Source organism: Heteronotia binoei, chromosome 2 (assembly GCF_032191835.1).
Source record: "Heteronotia binoei isolate CCM8104 ecotype False Entrance Well chromosome 2, APGP_CSIRO_Hbin_v1, whole genome shotgun sequence".
Classification (NCBI taxonomy): Eukaryota; Metazoa; Chordata; class Lepidosauria; order Squamata; family Gekkonidae; genus Heteronotia; species Heteronotia binoei.
This window is the reverse complement of record NC_083224.1, coordinates 83,916,453-83,923,934: the sequence shown is the minus strand read 5'-3', so window position 1 is coordinate 83,923,934 and position 7,482 is coordinate 83,916,453. Positions and strand designations below refer to the sequence as shown.

Genomic DNA, 7,482 nt, shown 5'->3' with positions numbered 1-7,482 from the left:
GACTGTAGGAAGCACCAGTGTGAACAAGTGAGTTCACGGGTGCATGCTTGTCACTTAAGAACATTACTATCAAGTGATGTCTGAAAAAGCAACAGCAGGTCTAAGGTTTCTGTATCACATGGTTTCTCCTTAAAAACAATACTTCTCAATGGAGAAGCATTGCCTTTAGTTGACTGAACTGTACATTTGTGCTAAAACTATCAGATGTTATTTTCAAAGATACCATTATGCCACACCAGCAAAGTAACAATAATGAGAGAATCAGCCATATGGAAAACTTACTCAAAAGTCTGCCGGACACTTCAGTAAGCCCCCCTCCCACAGGTCTGATTGCACAGGTGGAAAATTGCAAGTACTCAGCCAGCTGGCACCCAGTGACAGTAAGTGGACTGTTCATAAACCCAGCAAGGGGGGGGAAACAGCTGGGAAAGCTTAAAAGTCATTGGCCTCCTCAGTGGTTTTTTTAAAGGATGCCAACACTCATATATATAAGGTTGCATTGAGCACCCCCCCCCCCCCAACTGGTGAATACTGCCACACAAAAAAAGCCCTGGCCTTCCTAGAACAGAATATATTCAGTACAATCCACAGAGAGATGGCACTGGATTTTTCAAAAGAAAGGAAGAATCTGGGTTTTTAAGTGTACCAGTTAAAAACATTTACACTTACCCTTTAGGTGTGCAGAGATGTGTTGGTTAGCAGCAGCAACAATCCAGTGAAGTGGTTAGGAAAATGTCCCTGCCAATCTTAAGTGCTTCCACTGGCCATAAAGTGCTCAGAGAAATGAGGATGTGAATGCCCAGTTGGCTGATGGAGAAAGACAGCTGGTTCTGGGGTATACCCCTGCCTCTAAAACAAAGCACAGTATGCAAAGGGCCAGGTGATCAAAGACACACTAAACCTTTGGGTGGGGTGCCACCAAAACTAATCCCATGGACTGTGGGATGCATAGAGGCCACCACAGTGTTCAGAGCAGCTAAAATCAGAGTGATGAATATATGAAGAAATGCATTCAGTGAACAGAATTCTTAGTTATGTGTGGGGTAGCCTTGCAACTAACTCTAGTTCAGTTAAAGGCTCCTTTGCCCATTATATCTAATTCCTTCCTTATTTACCTGAACAAACACGCTGTGTGCTTACCTCAGTTGGAGGTGTTTGAATAACCCTGCCTGCAGTTAACCCTTTCAGTGATAATACAAAATACAAGCCAAGCAAACAAACTCTCATGCCCCAGCAGTTTGCCCTTTCTCCATACCACAGTGTACCTTTTGATCATTCCAGCTGCACCGACAGTTCTGGTGCCCAGCATTGTCACAGAGAAAAAAACTTGTGAGGGTGTCCAGCTCTGGAACCTCCTCCATATATGCACATACACAAACACCAAAAAGCAGGCCCCTGCCACTACCATTAGGACAGTGTTACTAGAACTGTGGGGCAAATCCAACAACTGCCTTACCTGACGGCCTCCAATCTGCTGGTTGTGGTGACTTCTAGAACCCCAGCTGCAGTTCCCATAGCACTGCACATGCTTATGTAGATGCATAATATTATAAAGAAACATGGTGGTTAGCATAAGGACCAGCTAGGAAAGGTTCACGAGTGAGAGCAGTAGAAGAATGAGCGCTTGAGGCTGAGTTCTGGAGGGCCAGTAGGAGAAGAATTATATGTAATTTGGGAACAGGGCAGGCTGTGTCCTGCTGATGCTGTCAGGGAATTTATTAGAAAGTGGGATTGAGTCCTGTTCTCTCTTAGCCATGTTGAATTAGCTCTGGTCACTAGTCTATTAGTTCTCTGGCTTAGCATCTCACAAGGCCTTGCAATCTGGTTAAGTGCTGTATTTTTCCAAGCAAGAGTGAATTTTCTAATGCACTCTATCCTAGAAAACAGTATATTTTCCAAAGTACTAGCTTCTAATTTTAAACATAGATTACCTGGCTCCTGAGGTATCCTGGATGTAGTACATATCTAGAGCCTCACTGGCCCACTGACAATATACAGATTAGCACTTGAAAAGGTGGCATAAAGTGCCACAATAGTCTGGGGCTTCTTGCCCATTCCATTAATTACAGGCAAAGTTCATACTTGCTATATATGGAGGGCTGGATTTTGTTAAATGCTCATCACAGGTCTAATTGACAGCTCTATAGAGGGCAAAAAGGTATTTAACTTCTGGATTTTCTGTTGATCATTGTTGTATGCCAACCACTCTCTTTATGGGTCTTGGCAGACAACCAGGATATATCCTAATAAACAACAGTGCACTCTATTTCAGGTATTTGATTAATTTTGTATGCTGCATACTTGAATGTTATATGTTTGAGAGTTTCTGCATTATGGTTTTGAAGTTCAGTAAATAAGAGATTCTTTGGACAACTGTCTCTCACTTGCTTGCAATTGGGATCCCTGGCAATTTCTCTCCCTCCTCATTGAACCTGGTGGAAATGGGAATTACAGGAAAGGCTCATGCACTCCTAATTCCCCTAACAGATAGACAGTGTCCAGACAATGAAAATGTCATCAAAAGGGAGATGCCAGCGGATAGGAGCTCAGAAAATGCTGTTATAGAAGCATCATCCTTGACAACACAGCAGATCTTGCCAGTGAACTCTGCAAGTTTGTTCTCACCCACAACCACTTTGGGTTTGGTGAGAACTTATACTTCCAAATCAGTGGCACAGCTATGGCACCCACATGAATCCACAGTATGCCAACATTTTCATGGTCAATCTAGAACAGCATTTTCAAAACTCCTACCTATTTGACACTTCTCCTTAACTTGAGATTCAATGACATTTTCATTGTCTAGACCCATGGCAAAGAAGCCCTCAAAAGATTTCATTAGGCTTTCAACAACTTTCACCCCACCATCCCACCATCAATCGAACTATGAATTACTTAACACAAGAAATAAACTTCCTGGACACCACAGTACAAATACATGAGAGACACGTAAGTACCATATTATACCAGAAACTGACAGATCAGCAAACAGATCTACATTTCTCCAACTTACCACCCCAACCACAGCAAATAATCCATTGTCTATAGCCAAGCCCTATGCTATAGTCACAGACTATAGCAGGGATGGCCAACGGTAGCTCTCCAGTTGTTTTTTGCCTACAACTCCCATCAGCCCCAGCCATTGGCCATGCTGGCTGGGGCTGATGGGAGTTGTAGGCAAAAAACTTCTGGAGAGCTACCGTTGGCCACCCCTGGACTATAATCATACAGAGATATTCACTTGAAGGACCTACAGTAGGCATTTTTGCAACTGCAGTATGTTCCTGATATGGTGAGGAAGATAATTGGAAAGGTCAGAATGATACCCAGGGACAGCTTACTACAAGACAAGCCCAAAGAGAATGACCAACAGAACACCTACAGCTTACAACTCAATGCATTATTTACACCCTACAACTAATGCTGGAAAGTGACACTTCCCTCATACAGGCACTAGGAAGCTGACCTTTTCTTGCTTACAACCAGCCTGCTAACCTAAAACAACTTCTCACCCGCAATGATAAACTACATAACAGTAACATGGTATCTGGTACCAAGGCCTACAACAAACCAAGATGCCAACTTTGCTCTCAAATGGATCCTAGCAACACCATCAGTGGATCCAGCAACATCAGCCATACCATCTCAGGTTCCTACTCCTGCTCATTCTCTGATGTGATTTATGTCATCACAAGTCAGCAATGCCTTTCCACCCTTTACATTGGAGAAACAGGCTGGTCCCTACAACAAAGAATAAATGGGCAGAATAGCTGTATTTGAAGAGAACTGAGCAGCGACTCATGAAAACTCATACCCTGCCACAAATTTTGTTTATATACTTAACAATACTGAACTCTTCTTTTCTACTAAGTCCGTTGGTTTCAGAGGGAAAGTGTGCAGCATCCTAAGCAGTGTTACACCCTGTTAAGTCCATTGAAATCAGCTTTGCTTTAGGATGACAGTATTAAATATGTGCTTAATTTTCCACTGAAAATAATAGGACTCTAAATTGCTTCACTTTGGTTTGACTTCAAAATTTTATATACACTCTTACAAGTAAATTTTATGTATACATTTTATATAAAATTGTACACACACACACAGAGGAGGGGAGGGGGAGACAGAGATCTCCATTTTATATGCAGTGATTCCCAAAAGTGGTGAAGCTCAAAATGAACAAGATAGTTCTGAATAAAACTAGGCCTAAATAGTGCTCTACAAAAATGACAGCAATCAAATGTCACAACAAGTCTTGCTTGTACAAGGTTAAGATGTTGTGTTTTCTACTTTGTTCATTCAGTGTTATGCTACTGCATTCAAATCATGTCTGTTATGAACGGGGGAAACCAGATGATGATGATGATACTCCCTTGATCAAACAAAAATTTCCACTATTCAGGACTTGTAATCCTGCCTTTCCACTCCACCAAAAAAGGAGTTTCCAACTCATCATCAGTGTATCCAGTAAAATGGCACTAATTCTTTTATGCCAAAGCCTCCTTGCCTCAGAAAGAGGAAAATACACACATGCTCAAGGAAAGGAAAGGTCCCCTGTGCAAGCACCAGTCGTTTCAACTCTGGGGTGACATTGCTTTCACAACATTTTCATGGCAGACTTTTTACAGGGTGGTTTGCCATTGCCTTTCCCAGTCATCTACACTTTCCCCCCAGCAAGCTGGGTACTCATTTTACCGAAGGATAAGGAAGGATGGAAGGCTGAGCCAACCTCGAGCCAGCTACCTGAAAACCCAGCTTCCACCAGGGATCGAACTCAGGTCATGAGCAGAGCTTAGGACTGCAGTACTGCAGCTTTAACACTCTGCGCCACACATGCTCAAGCCCTCCTGCTAACCAGCATTTTACCCCTAACTCTATCCTGTTGGCAAGATTCTGGACTCTGTGGTACATTCCCTGATCATTTCATAGTCTCAGTTTCATGATTACTGTCATAAGTCTTGCCCTTGAAAGTAATTCAAAAATTACCACTGCAGATTTGGGCCCTTGTAAGTAGGTTTTAAAGACATGTTAGTCAGATAGGTATTTATAATTAATGTGCCCATTTGGTTTTATTAGTTATTGGTCTCACTAATGTTGTACCCTGATTTTATTTTTGCTTGAAAATTGTTAAACTGAAATTTAAATGTATTGTTAACTTGAAACATATGTTTTCTAAATATGCTAAAACTAAATAAGCAGGCATTTCAGAATTGCAATTAAAGAATTAGGAAGGAGCAATGCAACAGTAATTAAATACTTGCCTGAGAAACCAAAAACTGAAAGGTTTGTTCCTATAAACCAAGGGTGTCAAACATGCGGCCCGGGGGCTGAATCAGGCTCCCAGAGGGCTTCTATCAGGCCTCCGAGTAACTGGCTGTCATCTGCTTTCTTCTCCCTCTCTCTGGCTTCCTTCTGCATCACAGCTTGCTTTGCCAGGCTTGCTCAATCACACAGGAGCTACAGAGCAAAGCCTCTATTTTCTCCATTGGCTGAGGCTCCTCCCTTGGGGAGGAAGGGGGGAGGAATAGCTTGCTTTGCCAGGCTTTCTCAATCTCACAGCAGAGCTCCTGAGCCAAGCCTCTCTTCCTTCTATTGGTTGAGGCTCCTCCCCATTCTGGTCCCCCGGGGAGGGAGGGAAAGAGCCAGAGCTTCCTTTGCCCAGTTCCCTGTATCACATGGGAGAAATACAAAGAAAACACTTTTAAGACTGAGTGCTAATGTTTTAAGTGTGTTTTTTTTAAAAAAAATCTTTAATTGTGTTTGTCTGTGTCCTTAATAAACTTTATATCTCTTCTACTTAATCTTAAATAGGCACACACATGTCCCAGCTCAACATGGTCCGGCCCAATAAGGTCCCATTTATGTCAGATCTGGCCCTCATGACAAATGAGTCTGAAACTCCTGCTATAAACTAAACAATATTTTTCAGCCGCTTTATATGAAACAAGCATATTTTATTTCTCATGAGCTGTTATGTATTGGAACTGGAGTTGGCCTTAGGGCCAGCAGAGACCCTAAGGCTGAGCTTGAGACCCTAAAACAATAGCCACCTGGATTCAGGAAGGAGGCCCATCAGGGATCGTTAGACCAGCTATTAACCTATAGTTGTGTGTAATGGGATGATGGTAATAGGTTTTTCACCCCGGATCCTGCGCTGGTCTATTTTTCTCACAGGCTACCAATACTCCCTGCAGCACAGGCCAGGAAAAGCAATGGGGCATGCCGACACCCTCAGTCACCTGCCGTTACCTGCCCAAGACCCGGACCCAGTGCCGGCCCACCAGATCCTACTCATCAAGAATCTCCTCAACCAACCATTGCAAGCTGCTGACATCACCTGCCACTTGGGTAAGAACCGCATCTTATCCCGTGTCCTCGACTGGGTGGGGAGGGGTGGCCTACCAGCCAGACAGGCCCTGAATTTACAGCCTTTTCCTCATGCTGGGATGAACTCTCTTCCCACAAAGGATGCTTACTCTGGGGCAGCCGGGTGGTGGTTCCCTTTGCCTTGTGCCAACAAGTTTTGAAAGCCCTGCACGAGACTCACCCGGGCATTGTTAAAATGAAAGCGCTCGCCCGGAGCTATGTATGGTGGCCAGGGATGGACAGTGAGATTGAGGCCTGGGTCAAGCGATGCCAGGCCTGCCAGGAAACCTGGCCAGAACCACCCCATGCCCCTGTGCAACACTGGGAGTCCTGGTTGCACTTGGACTTTGCGGGCCCCTTCCAGGGACAAATATTCTTTATTTTGGTAGACTCATAACCAAGTGGTTGGAGGTAGTCCCAGTCACTTCCACCTCCTCCCGAGTAGCAATCCGAGCGCTCCATAGGATTTTCTACACACACAGCATCTCAGACATGGTGGTCACAGACAACGGAACGGCCTTCACTTCAGAGGAGTTCCAAGAGTTTCTGGGTCACTACACCATCAGGCACATCCACTCTGCCCCGTTCCACCCGGCCACCAACGGACAGGCGGAACGGATAGTGCACACCACAAAAGAGTCTCTCTGGAGATTAATTCACGGGGACTGGGACCACCAATTAGCTGCGTTCCTTTTCGGCCATCGAGTGACCCCTAGTGTTACCCCAGGTCGTAGCCTAGCAGAGCTTCTCATGGGCCGCCGCCTGATGACCAGACTGGACTGTCTCCACCCAGATAGAGCCCCCAAGCCTCGGCTGTCACCAGATTGCCAGGAGGCGCCCCGAGGATTTTTCTGGGAGGCTCCATATATGCCTGGAACTTCAGCAGTGGCCCAGCATGGATACCCGCCTGAGTCATCTGAGTCATGGGCCCAGTTTCATACGAGGTCTCAACTGATGGGGGCCAAGTCACGTGGATCAATTCTGCCGCTGCATGCTCCCTGCCGAGCCAGACGCTACATCAGACACCGTAGAATAACCCCAGTTGGAACCACTGCAGGAGCCAGCAGGAGTCAGTGCCCAGCCAGACCACTAGAAATTTGAGGAACCTCCACCGGGCAC

General features: G+C 44.9%; 1 pseudogene; it reads left to right on the top strand.

Moving 5' to 3' along the window:
- The first annotated feature begins 6,119 nt into the window (after nt 1-6,119).
- LOC132567321 (meiosis-specific coiled-coil domain-containing protein MEIOC-like) overlaps nt 6,120-7,482 on the top strand; it is a 64,378-nt pseudogene continuing 63,015 nt past the window's right edge.